Genomic DNA, 22,397 nt, shown 5'->3' with positions numbered 1-22,397 from the left:
TTGTGCTAACTGAGGACCTCAGAAGTTCCACCACAACACTTTAATCAATTCATGTATCTGTATGCTTTATCTGTGTTTTTCTACATGTGATTTCTAATTCAGATTCTTATGAATATGTTGATAACACAGTTGACAGGCAATTTTCCCGCTATGAGAACATGAAAAAGAATGGATTAAATTATGGAAGGATGGAGCTCAAAATTTACCAAAAAGTCTTCCTGTATCCTGCCAAAGAGGTTATGACATCACGTGATGTTATTCGTATGGCCTAAGACCAAACCATTACTGATTTATGGAGGAGGTTTCAGACCGTGACACGGTTAACACAGTTTTCGTGGACACACACAAAATGGCAAATTTCATGTATAATGGAAAGGACAGTGGTCTTTCTGACAGTTTTGTCATATTGTGATGATTACTGTGAATCAACATTTGCAATCGTCTTGGGCAAAACAAGTTTCTTTACATGCTAATATGAAGACTGAATCTGACATTTGGAAAACAGGACGGCATGAAAACGCCCAAAACCAGTATTAAATATTCATTCTTGCTGAGGGAAATAATGCTATATCTACACTTTCTGTATTATATGAAAGATAAATGTTTTCTAATGTCCAAAACATCATTGGATGTAGTTAATAGTTAGTGGAATTGCCAAATAAAATCCACGGACTTAAAAGTGTAGGCGAATTAGAGAATCACTCGGGTACTCATTGGACAACGAAAAGACTTGGGAAAACACTGGTTTAGCTGTCAGGGAAGGTCAGTGATTTTGGCCTGTTTTTTTGTTGTTCTTTTTAGACAATGTCTGAAAGAAGTGTTAATGTTACACTTGACCATGACCAATGACACATTCTTATTATGAAATAGTAATCAGTTATCCCTCAACTTACTCAGTAAACAAAGATCTGTTTTGGTTGTGAAAGGAGTTTTACTTGTGTTTGACAGGTTTTTAAGAAGACGCTTAATATACATGTATCTACAATTATGTTGAATTATTAAAGTAATTCTTCACTTTAATACAGTAAATACATTTGTTGTTTGGCTCTGCCCTTTCCGAGATATGAGCTATTCAAATACGCAGCTTTTGTTTACATTTAAAATATATAGAGTATATACTGCCCATCTTTGGTCTAACTACAGTAAGGTGAAGAGTAACAAAATCAAGGTGGCCTATAATGATGCTTTTAGAATTCTGATGAAGGCTATAAGATGGGAAAGCGCAAGCTCTCTCTGTCAATGTAAATGTGCCCACATTTCAGGCATTAATGAGGAACCTCATCTATAAATTTATATATAAATGAGTCAAGTAATGGTATTATAATGGGATTGTGCAATGTAAAGGAAAGTGCCACTCAGTTCAGATCTGACATATGGAAACACTGGAAAAAGCAACTGTATGTATCATGTTGTATTTTGTGTGTGTGTGTGTGTGTGTGTGTGTGTGTGTGTGTGTGTGTGTGTGTGTGTGTGTGTGTGTGTGTGTGTATCTCTATATATATGTATTTAATGTAAACACCTGCCCCATTACAATGACCAGGATCTCTGAAAAGTCTAAAAAAAAACCCTCAAGTAGGCCTACTGACAAGTTCAGGGTAGTGTGTGGGCATTACAACCGCATGTTGCAATTAGCTGGAGTTAGGTATCGTCAATGTGTGCGTGTGTGCGCGTCAGTGCGTGACTGTGTGTGCGTGTGCATGAAGGTGAATGTACTTGTGAAACTAGCACTGCAGCCAACAATCTGCTAATAAATATATGTTTTGTAATGTAATTCAATATTTTTTATTACATTTTTTTTAACGTCAATCTCAATTTAAGAGCACCCACTTTAAGGCGTAAAGTGGAAGTGCGCACTGGTTGGTTCCAAGCACTCTGCATCCTACTCTGCTTGGGGCCCGGAGTGCGTTCCAATATGCGACCTTGCGTCCTCCACTTGTGCTTGTGGCCTCGTACCAGGAAGTAATATGTCATGATGACATCACTGACAACAGCATTATATTTCTATAGCCTATCTTTCAAAAGCTCACTTGTAAAGTCATTTTCTCATCTTCAAACTGGATGATGAATGAAGAATAGTCCCCCAAAAATAGTTTTGGCTAGGCTGACAGCGGGGAAACTTAATTGTTTTTTCCACGGAGGTGGGGCCAGATGCTGTTGTCAGTGATGTCATCATATATTACTTCCTGGTACGAGGAGACAAGCACAAGTGGAGGAGGTAAGGTCGCATATTGTAACGCACTCCGGGCCGCTAAGCAGAGTAGGATGCAGAGTGCTTGGAACCAACCAGTGCGCACTTCCACTCTGAGAGAGATCTTTTTTATCACATGAAGATGGTTATCGTTCGAGGTAGCTTTTGGAGATGTGAGGTTCCAATGACGCGTGCCGAAAAGCGAGTCCCTGCCAGAACATGAGTGCCCTCATTGAAACCAATAAATTTTTGGAGAGAAAAATACACTCATTTTTGCAGAATTAACTACACAATTAATGAACTAAACATATGCTTATGAAACATTACTCGTCTTCCACTTAATATGAGCCATTTGAATGAAACGTAACATTTGTTATGACAATTCTTCGATTATTTTATGGAAATAGGCCTAATACTGAAATTGTAACCAGCTCTTTGTGGTAGGCCTACTTCCAGAAGAAATGCAGATGCTTTATTGATAGGCTGTCCATCTTAAATTGTGTCGGATTTGTCTGCAAAAATGGGTAAAAAAAATATCTGAAAATTGGTCATTGTTGGTTTCCATTGGTTTCAATGAGGGACTCGCTTTTCGGCACGACAACGCCGCCCCTTTTATTTTGAAAAGTGGCGGGCGGCCATCTTCAACTTTTCGCAAGTGTGGTCGTCAGCTTCACACACCCGACGGTGGCTGTGTTGTTTAGCTTGGGGCTGGCTGGAAGATGTGACACTATTAAAACGACTCACGTTTAAGGCAAACGTTAAATACGTCTCTGATTTACCAACATGGAGGACGCGCTACCGACCATTAAAGTGGAAGAGGACGGAGGAGTTGTGTTTTCTTCTGGTGCTTTGGATTGCAAGGTTGAGACCGACTCAAAAGCTTGGTCATCATCATTTACCGTCTCTAATGGGCCATTGTCAACAACAGAAGCAAAGGTCGTCAAAGAAGAGAACTGTGAATCGTTACTTTCCCCAATGCCCATCAAATGCGAAAGTGAGGAGACGACACTGATGGCAAACATCATGAAGACAGACTACCTGGAAGAAAGTGGTGGTGATCTTCTGAAAAGTAAGCCCCAGCTAGGTTGTTGTAGCCGTAGCCCATGCATGCATTCCTCAAACAGTGATCAGTGGTGAAAATTATAATGAAGTTAAAAAAAAATCTTACTGTCTCTGTTAAAAAATGGTTTTGGGGTTCGACCTCGAGCCATTCTAGAAATGAAAGCCAATGACTACAAAGGATGACAATCTGTTGTCATAGCAGCCCACACAGCAGAGGACTCCGATGCGGAGCCGCGTTCAAGTCACCACATCCGTGTCACTGTCACATTCCTTTGGGTTCCACTTGGTGGATCAGGGTCGCCACCGTGCGCCGCCCCAAATTCTACCGTCATCGCATCCATATCTGATTCACAAACGCGGACGCGCTGTAAAATCTAACGGACGTTGGTACAGTTTTTGTAAGGGCAGACACGACCGAACAGCGCTCTCCAGTAAGTATTGATTTATTTATATTAGGTGATACACAAAGGTACAAAAAGTATATCTGAAGCTTTTATACTATCAATGCTTATTGATATTTCGTAGGATTTTGTTTTATGACTTTAAAAGTGTAAGTTAACCCTAGTTGTTTTCAAAACGAGACAGCTAGTTCATTCATTCAAAGACATGGAGAACTACATTGGCTATTGTATCAGTATTTCCTAAATGCTGTTAAACTATGATGCCATCTGATACATGGAGGAAGTGCAGTTGAATAAAAATGATCAACATTGTGCCCATTTTAACAGCCTTGTTTACGTTAGCTTGCTAGCCAGCTACTAGCAAACCGGTTGACTGAAGCAAACTTGTGTAAAGTTAAACGTAGGTCTAAGTGTTCAAATACTCTTATGAAACGGCTATATTGGTCTGAATTTGGCTCGTGGTACACTTTTACACGGATTGGTGATGCTCTCAACAGGTTTGGCACCAACTGTGTTTTTAACGATACAAATCTTAAAGGGACACTGTGCAGGAAATGGTCAAAAAAGGTACTGCAGCTATGCTGCTCATTGAAACTGGGCTGCCTATTGCCAAATTTGATCTTCACATGAAAGTTTACTAAGTAATAAACACATTTTTTCTAGTATGGTCCAAGTACAGTCATTTTTTCAGCTAAAAATGGCTATTTTTGGAAATTCAAAATGGCGGACCATGGAGAAGATCCCCCTTTTCATGTATGAAAAGTGCCATTTTTCCAGTCATAATGAATACTTAGAATTTGATGGTGGTGGTCAGTATTCATGAAAAAGGTAACATTAGTGAATGGGCAGCATGAATTCTGGAAATAAATAACTAAAAATCTCACACAGTGTCCCTTTAAAGCGGTGGCATCATGTTCTCTTCACGTTAACGAAATCCAGGCTTATTTATTAGCAATTAATGGATGGCCATGAACTGCGCCCTCGTCCCATATGCTGTCCATCATTGGTGAATGAATGAAGTAGCTGGGCTCATAGTTTGATACAGATGTCCGTGGTTGGGCTACAAATATCTGAATTTGTCCTTAATCTTGTGCAACAGTAAACAGGTGGAATTACCTCTGGGTCGGACAGGGCTAGCCAGCTGTAATCCACCCTGCTACGGTGATGCCCGCCTGCCTCCCGGCTTTTACGACCAAGAGTAAGTAGGACATTGTACATCTTATAATATTCAACATCATTACTGTCACGGGATAGAGATGTGAAAGAGCGTTGTCCATTCCATATGCAATGCAATGTCTGATTGTCATCTTACGAAATTTAAATGAAATCTCTAAGTTTAGCTCTGTTGCCTTTTCAGATCGGAGCGCTGATGTGATGTTTCCCCGTCGACTGATGAGGGAAGGAAGAGAAGGCAGCCACGACACGCGATTGTTCAACATGACAGTGAGACAGAAAAATAATGTCAAGATAAATAAAAAATCATGATGAGTGAAGTTCTTCGTCAGGTTGTGTTTTTTCGGGTTCTTATTTAAACGGTGTCTAGGCCAGGTCTGTGTTATCTGTAGAATTAAATCTAAATGCTGTTTGAAACGGTTAACTGGTTCGTAGAACTGGTTCGTAGAACTGTTCGTAGAAAGTAACTTTATGAGCACGGATCCAAAATGGTCCCGGCCCGGAACATCTATGAGTCCGGAATGGGTCCGTAACTGATAAAAAGTAGTGGAACCGTGACGGATGCAATAAGTGGACACGGAATGAGTCCGCATCGGATGTCGCGCCTCCGAACCGGGCTCACTGCGGAGGTACGCTTCTGCACGCGGGTCCGTTGCGGGTGACAAACGGGTCCCCTTTGAGTCCGCACCACGCCTCCGCGTCGGATGATAGGCGGCGTGCAAGTGGACGCCGATACGGCCCCGTTTACCGGGTCCGTTCCGGAGGATGACCTCCGGATGGTGGACTCCGGGACGGATCCATTACGGTGTACTTTTGCTGTGTGCATAAGTAACAGGGGATTTTATTGGGTTTTGGAGAAGTTTACGAGGCTATGGTATGGTGGATAGCCTCCAACTTTCCTCCAACGAATGCACCAGAAAGTTGCATGGAAATTAGCATGACACACCAAATCATAACTTCAATAGAATACATCATTAGACATAGCCCATGTGAGAGACGTGACGCCTTGTTATTATTCCTCTTAAAACAAATGTCAATAAAGAAGATGTGGTACTTTATGTTTCATATTAGTCATAGATGAGAAGAAACACTTTTGATAAGATTTATGTAAAGGTTTATAGCCTACCGGTATGTCAAATATCCTGCGGTGTGACTGTAACATCATGAAACCTGGAATGTAATATATATATTAAGCAACAGCATTTTGAATAATGTATGAAGCATTTGGCATGATTGCATATATTAACTTGATATTAAGTAGAGATGCACAGGATCCAAGATCCGGTTCCGGATGCGGCAGGATAATAGGGTTTTTCAGACTATCCGGATCCGGCAGTTACCTACAAATCAGGATCTGGGGTATCTCTACTTTTTATGTAGCCTAGGCTTTTCAGTCAGTCTTTCACAACCCCATTCGCAATCGCTGCATCGAGTGAAAGCCCTTTGGAAGCGGCCGTTGCAGGCAGTGTGGCAGTAAGCCAATGAGTCTTAAAAATAGTTTGCGCCAACGTAATAAAAAGGGCCCACGTGTTCGATTTGGTTATGTGTTTCAACCCTTTCGTAGGATCCGGTATCCGGTTCCGGATCCGGCAGGATCTTAGGCAGTGGATCCGGTATCCGGCAGGATCCTAAAAATCAGGATCCAGTGCATCTCTAATATTAAGATAGTGAATGTGAAAAAAAATCAAGAATAACATTAACTAGCGATACAAGTTCCATTTCGTAACATAAATTGTGTCCTGTGGGGTGACATGTATGTCAATGTTGGTGAACGGGCAGCTGCAAGGCCAACTACAAGGGTCTTAAAGAAAGGCTCCTGACCAGTCAGTACCTCAGCTATTGGAGAGTGGTCTGGAAGTTTAATATGTCTACATATTGCAATGTTTCTGTCACGCAATGCTTAGGTTCATTTTATGATGCCCTGTGGTGTGACTGCTCTTATAGAAGGGGATTTTTAAAAATATATAAATGAAAACACATATTGATATTAACCACAATATCATTATCTAGTTGGCATGATCTCAGAGGTCAGTCATGTACACAAAAGGACTTCATGTCATGCGGTGTGACATGCTTATGCAATGTGTTACTCAATCCTTTCTTGTTTTTCATGTATCATGCAAGGACATAAGGATACCAGGAGATGTATTTGTCACATTCACACAATTATTACAAGTAATACAGTGAAACCATGCCGTGAAATCACAGTAATCTGCCTGTACAATGCATAGGCGTGTGTGGGTGTGGGGTGGGGGTGCGGGTGGGTGGCAAATGATGCCCCCTTTTCACCACCCTGCTGTTCTTGTCTTTACCTGTAGGTGAGGGTGACCCCCTTTGCACAGAACATACCTCCTCATCTGCAGCCATCAAAGCTGAACAGCAGCAGGTATAGTGGTGCTTCATTCAGGAGTTCCCTTCTCCTATTACCACACACACACACACACAGCCAATGTCCTCCTTTTCAAACATCAAAAACTGTTCCTAGTCAAATCTCTTGCACATCCATTTTCTTTTAGCCGGGTGCCAAATCAAAATGTGTAGTTTAATGAAAGACAATGAAGAACCGCATACAGATGAGCTCTCTTTTAATCCAGTGTAATTTTCGTGACATTTTGGGGCACCACTTCCTCAGACTGACATCAAAACATCAAAACTGACCTGCTGCAGGTACAGTCCCATGTGTTTAACTTCATGAAAACCGCCATGCTAATTTAAAGGGGCTCCGGTTAGGATTAAAAGTTTAATTAATCACGGCCCCGAGTCAGTCGATGCTTATGCGAGTCATTAGTAAGTGAACGATGGCTCTCGCGACCACTTCCACGGTCCGCTGTCAGACCCCACATGCAAAGTTTGACAGCGTGGTCCGAGCGAGTGTCGTGGGAAATACTTTTCATTTGAAAAATCGCTTTACATACCGTATTCAGATTTGTATCAACTGCTGGCATTCTGTGATGAAAATCAGTCTCACAGCGAGTTTATTTCAACAGCATTTTTTTATTACTATGTTGATTTTGAGACAGGCATGCCACGGTCACCGCACAAACAGCGTCATCATACATTGTGCCCCTTTAATATTTAAACCTCAATTATCGGCTGTGGTGCGTATGATGGAAAGAATCATATGACGGTGCCGTAGTATTCAATGAGAATTGCTAGCTTGGAACTAGGGCTTCTCGATATATTGTTAAAAAACGTGATCTCAGTTCACACTTACACACGATTCACTTTTTGACTATACACTTTTTTATTTTTTGTTCCATCATGAGCAGCATCACGTGTGTGGACTTCATACCTCGAGTCACACTTCACTTCAACTCTGTTAACTCATTGGCTGCCAGCCATTTTCATAAAAGAGTAACCCAGAGTGCCAGAGAATTTTCAGCATTTTGGCTGTTTTTTGGAGGCTCACAGAAAATGTATAGCAAACTTTATAGCCAAGCATTCCCAACTGAGGTGACACATCACCAGTAGTCCTGTGCATTTTCCTGTTAGATGATCATTTGTACGCATCATCCTGATGTTGTGTAGGCTGATCACATTATCCAAAATGAAACGGTTGCCACACAGATCATCTCTGGTTGAACATGGTGTATTTTGGGCAAGCTAGCTACAATGCCTACTTGCTAGATAGCAACAGGGGGTTGTATTTTTGGTCATGAGAGGAAGTTTTTTTTTTTTGTCAGGCTCTGACACTAAAATCAGTAGCCTACCTGTGTTAAAATCAGAGGGCAAGAGGTGTCACAGGTGCTTTACTTTCAAAAATGATTTTGCTATGCTACTTTTGAGATTATAATAGTAAAAAGGGATGTTTTTGTCTTGACATTTCCTCTTGCTCTGAGCTAATGCCCTGCCCTGACTGTTCCTAAGGACACTTCTGCCACCTACAGGAACAGTTAGAACATGCCTAGAGGCGTGAAATGAATACACAACATAGGTCAGACCATCCTCGTGGCTGTAAAAAAACGCAATTATCGGCGAACGACGCCAAAGGCAGGGGGCGTCACTATTCGAAATGACGTAATTCGCCGCCGAAGGCAGCCAATGAGTTAAGTCCACTGTTGTTGCTTTCCCACTAGGCATGTCAACAATGTAAGACGTTGATTGAACAAATGAATATAATTGCCGTTAATCGCGCTAACGAGGCTGGAGAGAGAGACCCAGTTGAAATATGATGCGGTCATGACGAACATTTCAGTTACCTTTGGGCTCACGAGTTAAATAAAATGCAATTCTGTGTGGTGCTATTGTAATACAACAGTTCAAAATTTTAACTTTACGAGAGCAGAGTTGAAGTGAGGTGTGACGCGAGGTTTGAAGATCACACACGCCATGAAGTATGATGCGACTCATGATGGAACCAGAAGAAAAGTCTCATCAAAAGGTGAATCGTGTGTAGGTTTGAACCGATACAGCGGATTCCTAAATGGTTTATTGAGCACCCCTAATTAGCAGATTTGTATTTTTCTACCCGTACCCCTTACCCCTGCCCCTTACCCCTCCAAACGGAGTCTGCCTGTCCAAACCCCTCATTTTTGAGGGCTACTGAGCCCTCCCCCTTACCCCTACCCCTCTGCCTCAACGACTATTGGGATACCCCTACCCCTATTCATGAACGCGCAAAACGGAGGGGAAGGGGGAAGGGGTAGGGCCAATGGGTGAACTGAGATTGAGCCCAAGTATCAGACACACACACACACACACACACACACACGCGCATGCACACATGCCCCAGGCCCCAATGACGTGTCCCAGGGAAGAGGTGTACATTGTAAATAAAAGGGGCCCCAGCACTGATCCTTGGGGTACACCTGTGGTGAGGGGCCCGAGCACTGGTCCTTGGGGTACACCTGTGCTGAGGGTGTGAGTTGAAGACATGTAGCATTGTGGGTAAATGGGATCATCTACAATTTGTTTTTGGGAAGCGACTGCTTTGACGGCAGAGCGCATCAAACTACTGCAGTTGTAATTGGAAGTTGCACAATGTGGTGGCTTTGAGAAACAACATCTAGTCCAATTCTTAATGCCATGCTGATGGCTAAAATGCAAAATAATGACTGTGGCAATCATTTGTGGGTTTAGGATCAAGATGGATCAGCCATGGCTCCTGTCCTGATCTCTGAGATGAATCATCCTCATCCAGATCTAGTGTCACGGTACCAGCTGAGGAGGTTATCAGTGCGACTGGTAGACTGTTGTACAAGACTAGGTCAGGAAGGAACGAATGGCAAGATGAACAAAGATGGGGTGAAACCTGAAACTGGTAAGTTATCTCACACGCACAGAACTGGAAGATGAGACATGCACACGTTGTAACTGTTGATCATGCCACCATGGGTTCTGTGCGATTCTGTTTGCTTTTTTCTGAGCTACGGGAGCAGAGATGGTTCAATCTTAGCCAACACGGAATTCAAGCAACATTGACCGTCTTTTTTGAAGTGCATTCCCACTGGGAGATTGACGTCTGTCAGACAGGCAGTTCATGTATGCGAGGGGGACCGCATTTAGTGGGCTATTAGACAATCGAAAAAAATGCGCAGCTCTCGCAATCATGCACTCGAACTCAGCAAAATAAGAATGAAAGGGTTGAAATACATACTCGCACACGTGCGCCCGTTTAATTTTTCTTTCTTGCACAGTAAAAGAATAGGCTCAAAATTCGACCAATTGGTCGCAATGTTGCAGCCCTGTCGTGATTTTTGTGGGATAGATGTGTAGTCTACATCAGTGTTTCTCAACTGGTGGGTCGCGACCCAAAAGTGGGTCGCGGAAGGGTCATGGGTGGGTCGCGGAGCCTTGGTGTAAAAAAAATGTAATTCTAAAAAAAAAATCCAACTTTTCCTGCAACAATTTATAACTTTTATTTTGATAGGCTAGTGAACTCTGTGTCATCTGTTGTCATAGATACAATCTGATTGTTTATGCGAGATAGATAGCGTGCAACCAGTCATTCGAGTCTTGGTTACATTTTGAGAATTGCATTGAATTGACTTGAATGTTAAAAAAATTGGGTCGCGACCGAATGAGAGTGGAAAATGGTGGGTCCCAAGACTGTTCCAGTTGAGAACCACTGGTCTACATGACGGTAAATAGTTACAGAGAGGGCAACATGTCAAAGTTGGAACTAGACTCACCCGCTCAGAACTACGCCTGGGGCAATTCTAAAATCGCCCCTGTTAGAACCGAAGATGGGTGGGGTAAGGGCGGGGTGAAAAAAAAAAAAGTGAAGCCACGCCTCGGTGGAACAAAAACCTTGTTGAACCGGGCTACTCGGCAAAGGGCTTATGTGTGCATCATATGATTGCATCAAAGCTGTATGGAGTTGGAGATGAAGAATCTGAAGAAAAATACATGGTGCCTAAAATTACTTATGGTAGGGATACAGGTCTTGCGTTGTAAGATGTATTGCTGTACAAATAGAAAATATGTTACCATTACTCATTGCCCTTCATTGTTTTTTTCATTGTGTTGGTTTCCAACTTCACAATGACCAAACACACACCTACGGTCAATTCTGATTTAGTGAAGAGGTGAAAGTGATGAGTATTTGACTTATGATACCTGATCTGGGTAATTGTGTTTTTGAATTGATTATCTGCTTATTTTTGACATTATTTTCTGAAGACGACAGCATTTTTGCACTACACTGTGGATGGGATTTTGTGTGTTCTTCGTTTAACGAATACATGACTGCTTGGACAATGCCATGGCAGGAATACTGAACACTTCTTTTCATTTATCTTCTACACTTCTCATTGCATCACAACACACAGGTGCTACCACCCAGATTCCGCCGTGGTTGTAAAATAACACTGACCATCAAATTTAGATCATCAAATTAAGAAAAAAACAACTCCAAGAAGAAACTTCCATTTGTTCAACATCAGAATCCGATGAACTATCCATCTGAAATTGCCAAAACGATATAATCCCAAAGCTGGTCTGCTCTCAGACTTGATGATGAAATGGATTCCGTTTCTGGCCCACCACGCAAAGCTAACAAAAAAAACAAAAAAAAGAAATGAAGAGAAAATATGGTAACACTTAAAACCTTACTGTTGTGTTCGGGTCATTTTTGACCCCTTTTCAAGTTTTAGTGTGAAATAAACACACTTTCCTTTATTTTCTTGGAATGAGGCTTCATCTAATCCTCAGTCACAATCATTTCAACACAAAAACATTTGTTTTATCATTTTAGTAAATTTTAAAGGTCCAAAAAAAAAAGTTACATCTGTGGTGTTCGGTTCGGGCATAGATTTGTGGTTGTTGTATGCATTTCTGAAAAGCTATTGGTTGCCCTTTGTCTTCAGTTTGGTGATTTATGGTGAGGAAAATATATTTCTTGCCTAAACATTTTTTTGCCAGCTTTTTCATATTACAAATCCAATATGGCCTCCGGACAGTCCCATACACTACAGTACGTCATATCTCCTGTTGTGAAAGGAGTACAGATGTATTTCTGGTGTCTACTTATATGTTTTCATGGTCAGGGAATCCATTTCTGCATTATATAATGAGTTTTTTTGCACATTTGTTTGCAAAATAATTTTTTGCACAATATTTTTTCCAAAAAACGTATCAAAAATTCATAATGGCACCCAAACATGTAGAACTGGTCTTATACTTTCCATAAAGTTGAGGTAACCAATGAGATAATGGTCCATGTTCATAGCATAGTGGATTCAGATGAATAGTGTGACTTTTTTCATGCTCATTGAGGTGTTCATTTACAGTATCTTTGCATTAGATTGGCGGAATAGCTGTGACTGACAGAATTGTTATTTTGTATATTTACTAGGGGTGGGCATAGATTATTTTTTTATCTAGATTAATCTCACTGTAATTACGAAATTAATCTATATTAAGTAAGGGTTAACGTTCGGCGAGAAGGTCGCTACCGTGGAATAGCAGCACGACAGAGAGAATCTTTAGACCCCGACGCGGAGCGGAGGGGTCTTGTTCTCTCTGAAGTGCTGCTATTCCACAAAGCGACCGACTCGCCGAAAGTTAACCCGCTTATTATATGGATATACTTAAATGATTCACACATGCGGAGTCATTTCTTTAGACCTATTTAATGTTAAGATTGTTGCTGCGCAAAACAAAACAGTGCCGTTGTGGAACACCGCTAGGCAACAGCTAGGTAGGCTAGCCAGGACAACAGGTGTTGTCTATCACAGCAGCTGATTAGAGTGACAAAAGACCGGACCCCCTGCGGAGTGATATGAAACATTCGCTTTAGCCACTGACTTGTATACAAGCCAGTGGCTTTAGCAGTGAACGTCTTGTTGCCATTGACAGCAGTAGCCAGGACAACGGGTGCTGTCTATCACAGCAGCTGATTAGAGTCTTGATGAAAAGTCGCTTTAGCAGTGAAAAGTCTTGTTGCCATTGACAGCGGTCTGTTATAGACCAAACCGTCCGTTACCGAAAAATAACAGACGTCCGAACGTTGGGGAGCCCCGTTGAAATGAATGGAGCATTCGACAGATGACGTCACAACCATATAATAATCTAGATTAATCTATATCAAAATGGCTCATTCAAAATAGACACGCTAGCGAAATAATGATGAAAAAAATTATTGCGCATTAGACCAGAGCTCATCTCTTTTTTCCAAAATGCATCCCAAAAAATGGTCATGTTGATACACTGCAATATTTGTGAAGCGTGTCGAATATGTTAGGAAGCATTTACAGTCATAAGATACTGAAATTTCAAAATGAACAGTGCTATAAGTTGTAGAGGCAAATACAGATAAATCTATCAAACATTTAGGCTATTTAAACAAAATGACTTCAACAATTCAGCATTTCTAATAGGGGGAGAGAGCGGGAGAGAGCGAGAGAGAGAGAGAGAGAGAGAGAGAGAGAGAGAGAGAGAGAGAGAGAGAGAGAGAGAGAGAGAGAGAGAGAGAGAGAGAGAGAGAGAGAGAGAGAGACAGAGAGAGAATGAATCTGCCACTGACTGTTAAGAGGGGCGGTGGCTCCTTTAAGAGGGGGAGTAGGCTACTACGCTTTACAGTCCCACCAGGAAATCGCGGGCATTTTCTCCAAAAATCGCGATCTGAATTGCCAGATGGTGCACGAGGATTTCCAGAAAATTGCGATAAAAGTTGCGGAGCTTCTTACTGTGTTGCTACGATTTTGTTGCGGCATGAAGTGAAAGGTGCGATTTTTGTTGCGATTTTTAATATGTTTCCCCACGCTTGAAAGTAAAGGACACTGCCACATTCCAGTCCTCTGGTGTTTTTATATTATTTTCAGTGGTCATTTCGGTATTTTTGAGGTAGGCTTGGTAGCGTGGTGCGCTGGCCGTTGATATTTACAGCCCGCCCCAACCCATCACGCAGCCAACCCAACCCAACCCGGCCCGAAATATTACACAATGCTTTTTAACCCGACCCGACCGACCCGATTTTTTGTTTTTGTTTAATAGGCCTAAATAAAAGTGTATTTGGATATAGCCTATGGGCCTATTAAATAAACATAAATTAAATGCCCGTGGCCGCGCCGAGGGGATGCGTAATGTCCTAGACTGCCAGCTGCGTGTGGCAGCCATTCACCCTTTATTTCCCTCTTGGATCAGAAAAGTTAGTCTAGCATCTTGACCGCAGCACATCCATCTGACGATTGTGGTTTTAATTCCATTTTTCGTTGCCACATCAGACACCTAAGCTCTGTGCATGCCATATGAATTTACAATGATGGTGCCCACCGGGTTGTATGTGTGCTCATGGCTGTGAGACTAGTGGTGGGGTCGCCACCTGTTAGGAAGCGCATGGACGGCGCTGTTTTTTCCCTTCCCTTGTCGGAGCTTGTTGTGGATTGTCAATGGAAGGAGAGAAATAAGCGTGCGCGCGTGCTGGACTTTGCTATTCCCATGGAAAGATGACTACTTTCACAGAATTGCTGTATAGCCAATAGTTCAGGCACGTGCACAGCATAGTTGCCCACGGTGCCCGAGCAACGGCCCTTTTGCCCACATTGGCTGATATTGCCCTTCCAAGGGAGGGGGAAATAATTTGGCAATTATAATTTCATATTTCAATATCATTTGATTTCTTTATAATTCATAATTTTGATTGAAGTTTTGTACAATAAAGACTTAAGTCAGTCATACATATTCATCAGACCCGTCGAGAATGGGCACGAGCGATGTGAGGTAGAACAACTCCGGTGGGGAGGGAGAAGGCACGCGACAGGCGCTTGAGCCTATAAGAGACACGAAAGATTTTGAAGATGCCTGGGTGTCGGCTAGAGCCCTACACACAGTCTACATATTAGGGTACAAAATATGCTCACAATCAACCTCTCTATTACAATGTTGAGTTTAGAACTTTTAGTTATCATACATCTGACAGCCAGCCAGCGCCACGTTTAGGTAGCAAAAAAACCCGACAGCCAGCTGTAGATATGCCTCGGAAAAATAGGCTAAGATTTCATGTTTCAACTGATTTGCTTTGCCATTCGTATTTTTGATTGAAGCTTCCTAAATTAAGTTTTCAAATTCAGATTCACCTGCACCTCGAGAGATAGGCAAAGGGAGGGACAGCATGTTGGGGGCACGCGCAGCTCTACATGGGAGGGAGGGGGGAGCAAACATGCGACCAGGGCAGAGACGCAAAATATGTCGAAGATGTCGTGGGAGTAGAGCGACTGCCCTGGCGGCCTGAGGTGAGCTGGAAACATAGCAGACTACACAGTATTACACTACATGATCACAATTAATGTCTCTTAAAGCCGATCTCGAGTTTAGGACGTTTAGTGATCCTACATCATCTGACAGCTGGTGTGCCACGTTCAGATATTGGGGAAAAACGACAGCCAGCTAGCTTTCAGTCATTGTCAACGTTTTACATGGCTCAGGTTGTTTTAAGGCTAACCCAACTAAGAAACATGCAGATGACATGTCGTTTTATCAAGCAAGAGAGAACTTAAGGGGGTAGGCTAGCTAAAGGAAGCACATCTCTGCAGAGTTGGCTGCGAATAAAAATGAACAGGTGCAGGTGAGGCAGAGAATCTTTTTCAGGATTGTAGAGGTTTGATCTTGGTGAGACCGCTAGGAAAGTGCTTTTTCTTACGCTGATATATTCTCCGACCCAAAGATAGCCTACTGTTTCCACTGTCAATGTCCATGTAATTGAAATAAATCCACTCCACATGATAACTGACGTTTACTGTTCTTCTCAAGACATAGGCCTACAAAATGTGCATGAACTAACTAAAATATCTGTAATGAAAATAAAAGGTTATAAAGTCTGCGAGAAGCTCGGAGCTTCAGAGCAACAGATAAGAACTGGTCGCTCCCACGCCACGGTTCTTTGCGATCTGAAATGAAAGCCGGCTCGTCAATTCTTAAAGCGACAGTACACATTTTTAATATGCTACAAAAGACCCAACAAATGACCTAAACCTGTGAATTGTTTTAGCTTTCCTATATAATATTCATCATTTTAATCATGGAATATGCCTATTAATGAAATTTCAAATTCAAATTAAATGATCTTTTTAACCATTTTTAAACTATTTCTATTTATTATAACTTAAAGTCTACTTTGGCTGCTACAAGATGACAGTGGGTTAATTGATTAAGGATCCTCATATTTAGCCTATTAATTTACTCATCATTTCATTTCATTTAAGATGAGGATGACTCAGAGCCACAGACCTCTGCACATAGGGCAGGTAGGCATAAGACTGATCATCTTTGTGACTGATACAGGTTTAAAAACTATCAAGGCTTTTTCTCATAATTTCATTTAATTTAGGGGCAGCCACATACCACACATGAGGAAATGTGGATCAGGAGACATTTAGGGCAGGTGGGCATAAGGCTGATCATCTCTGATATGATTAATAGGTAGGCCTACATGTTTAAAAACTAGCATGTTATATCATATGGTACGCATTCAAGATACTGTACAATAAAATAATATTAATAATTATGACAATAATATACTACTTCTACTACTACTACTAAAAATAATAATACCCATGGTGCAGTTTCCTAAAAATTTCTGAAGGCCGCTCATTGTTGATGGGTTTTTTGTTTTTGTTTTTTGGGGGGGTGGGGGGTTGCCCTTTCTTCAGGTTAGAGCAACTGCCCTTTGAAATTCCTCTGCACGTCCCTGCAATAGTTATTAAATAAATAGGCCTAGGCCTACTTGGAGTTAAATTGCATTTTAGTACATGCAAACGTGACAACGATAGCGAAAGCGAATACCTCAACAGCCGAGGTTGCAACGTCCAGGCTCTCCTGCTTTTAACACTCAGGAATAGGCCTACAAGTAGGCTATAGACTATTCAACTAAAAGGAATAGACTACAACACATTTATTTAGGCCAATTGATCTATTACCTCCAACACCAGGTATCAATCAAGACCTACAGACACCCTTGCAACCTCTACCTCGCATAACATTTAAACTTCACGATATGCTGCATTAAAGATTGCGTTTGAACTGATATGATGTAGTAGCCGACATGAGTGTGTCAAGGGAAGGCTGAGTTTTAGCAATGGCATTATCTTACCATTTGACACATGGGACACTGCTACTCTCCTTTCAGCTGGCTGAGGCGGTATTCCAGGAATCAATAAGATAGCCCTGATGTCCTTATAAATGTTTCGATTCAAGTCATCGAACAACAAGCAGTGATGTTCGGGGCGCATAGCCTGCGTCAGCGTCGCGGGCAGCAGTACTGGTTGCACTTTAGTTTCTTCATCTTTTTCCAATAGCCCTGAAGTATTCCTCATCTCGCGCCTTGACCAATTATTCGACATAACCGGTTGTCTCTTTGTTTGCAAGACTGTCCTGTACAGACAGGATTTTTTTTAAATTATTATTTATTTTACTATTTTCGATTGCATGCTGGATGACAAAACCATGTAGGCTACAAACGTGTCTTTTTGTATTGATTTTAAAACTCAACCGATGGTGGTCAATGCAAAGAATGTTACTGATAGGCTACTCTTTCTAGACTGAGAAGCGCGAGCTTCACATGCATTTTAAGCGTTGAGTTGTGGTGCATATCAGGCCATAGCCTATGGAAACATCCTGGGTTGGGGCAAACTTAAAAGCAGGGCATATTCGTAACGTTTACCTCGCCAGATATGCATCATAACGTTAAGCCCGCGATGGGGAAAATGCGCGTTACTCGCAAGGCTGGAACACTTCACCTTGGGAAAGTGACCGCCTCACAAGCATAGGAGCGGGACATAACAGCCTTCGGGGGCTGAACGTAAGCGCATCCATAAAGGACAGGGAAAGCAAAACGAATTAAATAGGCATAGTCTTTGGAGGCTTTTATGGTATAAAATAATAGATTAAGTCCTGTGGTTCGGTTGTTGTCAGCAGTGTGTGCTTTTTTATTTCAACTGCTTAAATAGCCTAATGTTCAACAATCAATGCCCATCACCATTAAGCTAAAATATTTAGGCAGCTTGCTTCTCTTTGAGTCGAGAGCGGGGGTTGAAAGTTGCAGGAAATCGCGGTGATTGGTTAAAGTTGCGCTGTCGCGCAGAATTCGCGGGAATTCGTTGAACTTGCGAAAAAGTTGCAAATTGCAACATCGGAAATTCCTGGAGGGACTGGCTTTAGATATCTAGAACCTACAGCGCTAGCCCACAGTGATTTGACAGTTGTTCCCAGAGTTAGAATGCCAGAGGAGTCACAACTTGAAATGAAGTCAGTTTGCAAAAAAAAAAAAGAAATATCAAGCGCGAGGACCGCGCTACTCTTTTATTACCGTCTGACATGAAAATATCTCATTGAGTCGCAAATGCGCGATTGTAACACAAACATTTAGCGAGAGTAGATACTGACAGTTTCAGTTTGACAATCTTCAAAATGCATATCACACGGAATGTTTTGCAAAACAACGTCTACCACGGTAGAGAGATTAATGTTTACAGCATGCAAACACTGTTCATATTTAGTAGGTCTGCTGAAGCAACAGGTGGAGATGAGAAGCGACAGTCTGAAAGCATACCCAGCAGGGCTCTACGCTTAGCTTTTTCAATAGGAGCACCTGTGCCCCTAAGTGAAAAAATTTAGGGGCACAGATAAAAATTTAGGAGCACAGTCAGTTTTTGTGACGCAGCTTCATTATTAACACACAGATACAGAGAATATACTCTTTCCACACACAAATACACATTCTAGAGGGGTAGGCCTACAATTAAAATCACTTCGGGCCACTTTTCCAAATTCCCCCCAGTAAAAGGACTAAACAAAATATTACACATTTATATCTATCACATTAATTTCTATACAGAGCTGGTGTTTCAATTTAGGCCTACACAGCAGGATCTGGCAGGGTGCTGGGATGAAATTGGTCAGGGGGGCAGATTTTTTACAAGAGAGACCAGAGAGGCAATTACACTTCTGTCCTGAAAATACAATGACTCCATATGGGTATGCTATGTAGCCTATGAGGCTATAATCAGCCTACCCATGGGTTAAACTTTTTTTTTTAAATTGCATTTGGTACCACAGTAACAGCAACTCAGTAATCTGAACATTACCCTTTGAAAATATAATTGTTCTATACTTGCATTTTAGAAATGAAACAAAAAAGAGTGGATGACCAAATACATTTCCTCTAAATAACAATTTGACAATATTGAAGGCTTGCACATCAAAAACGTGCCCTAGGCCAGTGGTTTTTAACCTGGGGTGCGGGCACCCCCTGGGGGTGCGCCAGAGATTTCAGTGGGTGCACAGAATTTTGTTTATGTTGAGGTAACCAAAGTTCTGCTACATTATAATTAGGCCAAATCAAAACCAAATTAAAATGTGTTTTTGTCCCCAAAGAAGTTAAGGTATGAATGAAATGAAATCATTTAAATGAATCACTTAAATTACTTTTTAGTCTGTATACACATGTAGAAGTTGCAGTTGGGGGGGCGGCTTGTCATGGGCACAGGTAAGGGGGTGCATTAAGAAAAAAGGTTAAGAACCACTGCCCTAGGCTACACCCCGAGACTGTCCAAGAAAATACTGACTTCACATGACGTGACGTGATGATGATGACAGTTGAGCAAGTGAGCGCACAGAGAGAGCCTGCTATGTGTCCTCCCTTGCCAACGTCTCAGGAGGAGTAACATAAACAGTACAAGCCACGTACTTACAAGATAAGTGTATGTACAAACCGAAGCTATTTCTTCTCACAAAGTTAACAGGTTGAGCATTTGTTAGCATTTGTGCTAAGCGGAGAATTAGCAATTCTAGCGCTGAAGTTTCTGTCCAGCTCTTCTCCGCCATATTTCAAAACTCCTCCGACTATTTGTCTGTCTGTCTGCCTCTGTCTCTCTGTGCGCGGCGCGCACGCCGTCTTTTGCGCCTTCTCTCTTTCACATGTTCCTGCGTTTCTCTATGGGGTGTATTCATTTTAGGAGCAAAATACGATTGAAAGGGTTGAAATATCTACTCGCACAAGTGCGCCCTTTCTATTATTTCGTTCGCACAATCATTTATTTTAGGGGCATATGCGAGCAAAATGCTCGCACTGTAGAGCCCTGCCCAGACTCCAAACCCAATTTTGAGAATAGATTAATGTGCGATATTTTCTTTATCGCCCTATAAGTGTCTCACATTATCGCAGCACGTTAACGCCGATAACGGCCCACCACTAATATTTACCACACTAAAATCATATAAATATTGTTAACATATTTAAACATTGATTTTGTCACAGACTGAGCTGTGACAATTACGCAGCCTATAGCGTTCAGGCAGTAATTAGCCGGCATTTAACATCATGCTGCACTGACGCCGACTGTGGTTCACTCTCCATTCATCCGTATGTACTGTTTTCATTTCCCTGGTTCATTGTTCAGTCATTCATCACCTTCATTTGCCATAACTTTAACCTAGCATCGTAACTTAGAGTGCAGGGAAAGGCCTACCGGCATTTCTAATGTTACAATGTGTCATTCTTACCGCGTTTCAAAATGCGCATTTCATACCGTTTATCATTCATCATCTTTCATCTGGTTTAGCGATCACTATGGTTAAAACATCATCACTTACAACAGGTTATTTAAAAGCTTGAAGGTTTATTTGGTTAAAATCATTTACAAACATTTCTGATTCAGTTTAAACTCACCAGCTTACCATCAGCAGTCACTTCCTGGTTTGGGGAAACCGAGGGGATGTTCCAATGTGACTAAATAGTGGGGTGGCCGCGGTTCAGCGGAGCAGACTATTTTAAACGGGGGTGTTTTTACCGGGAATGTTTGTATTGTCTTTTTCTAAGCTTAGAAGGGGTTTTGGTTTATGAAAATGGTTTTGGTTGTTTTTGTATTTTGTTTACTTTTCTTTGGTTTGTTATTTTGGGGTTTTGTTATTGTCTGGGGGAGGGTCGTAGTGGAAGGTTGTGCTTCATGCCTTGTCTGTAAGTAGTGCTCAGGGTCTGATAGACATAGTCTGGCACTCTTGCCTATTTTTGTTTTGAGATTTTGTCATCGTTGTTTTGCTGTTTTGGGATGCACTGTACGTATTCGCACTTTTAAGAAAAATCTAAAAAGAAGAAAAATAAAAAGAAAAGCTTTTCCTTTTGGAAAGAAAAACTGTCTCTCGTCCACTCCATCGCCGGTCATCCTGCCACATGTGGTGTCAGAAGTTTGGGTAACGGAGTGAGACGGAGAGAAGATCCACAGCTGACAAGATGACATCCAGGAAGAAAGGTAATGAAGGCAAGGAAGATGGAGCGACAGGGGGCACCACTGAGATGAGAGTGCCCACTCCACCGCCTGCCGCAGCAGACACCGCCATTGATCGTCTAGCGTCGATGTTCCAGTCGTTTATGGAAATGCAACATGCAAGAGATGAGCGGATGGAGAGGGGTGTATCCGCGCAAGCGCAGCAAGTCAAGGTCCTGACTCACCAAGTGACACAGCTCCAGCTGGACATGGAGTCGGGCCGAGCCACACCCCCACCACCACCCGAGGGCAATGCAACGCCTGAACCACCATCATCCCGGGACACTTCAAGTTCAACGCCTGAACCACCACCAACAGTGACAACTGTGACCACCGAGGGGCGTCCGCCGAAGATGGCAAAGCTGGAGGAAGGTGACAACATCGAGCACTACCTCACGACCTTCGAAAGGCTAGCCACAGCTTTTGGCTGGCGAAGAACAACCTGGGCCATCCACCTCATCCCGTTGTTGACTGGAAAGGCCCGCAGTGCCTTCGTTGCCATGAACCCAAATGACACAACCGACTACGATCGCCTGAAGGAGGCAGTGTTGAAAAAGTATGAGATCAACGCTGACACGTACAGACAGCAGTTCAGAGCCCTGGAGACCAGCACATCGAAACGAAACCCGAAGACCGCAGCAGAGGCCGCTACGATGGTGGAGAGCTACGTTGCTGCAAACAGAGGTCCCCGAGGCTACCGCTATGCTGGAGTGCTGGAGCAGAGCAGCCGGGGTAAGTCTGTTGGGTTTGGGAAGGGAATTGGTTCTGGTACTGCCAATAGTTATAGCCATAGTAGAGCCCCACCCCCACCCCCCACAGATCGTTCTAGACCCCAAAGAATTTCCTGTTATAATTGTGGCCAAGAAAATCACA

General features: G+C 42.3%; 1 long non-coding RNA gene and 1 pseudogene across 1 annotated transcript; both read left to right on the top strand.

Annotated features, from left to right (window-relative positions):
• Positions 1–2,919: 2,919 nt before the first annotated feature.
• Positions 2,920–22,397, top strand: part of LOC134445752 (zinc finger protein 345-like) — a 48,702-nt pseudogene continuing 29,224 nt past the window's right edge.
• LOC134445240 (uncharacterized) lies at positions 4,611–5,144 on the top strand. Its single transcript, XR_010034209.1, has 2 exons — positions 4,611–4,849; positions 5,009–5,144. It is a non-coding gene; the product is annotated as an uncharacterized LOC134445240 (long non-coding RNA).

The sequence above is a fragment of the Engraulis encrasicolus genome, chromosome 3, assembly GCF_034702125.1.
Source record: "Engraulis encrasicolus isolate BLACKSEA-1 chromosome 3, IST_EnEncr_1.0, whole genome shotgun sequence".
Taxonomy (NCBI): domain Eukaryota; kingdom Metazoa; phylum Chordata; class Actinopteri; order Clupeiformes; family Engraulidae; genus Engraulis; species Engraulis encrasicolus.
This window is presented reverse-complemented; position numbering and strand designations above follow the sequence as displayed.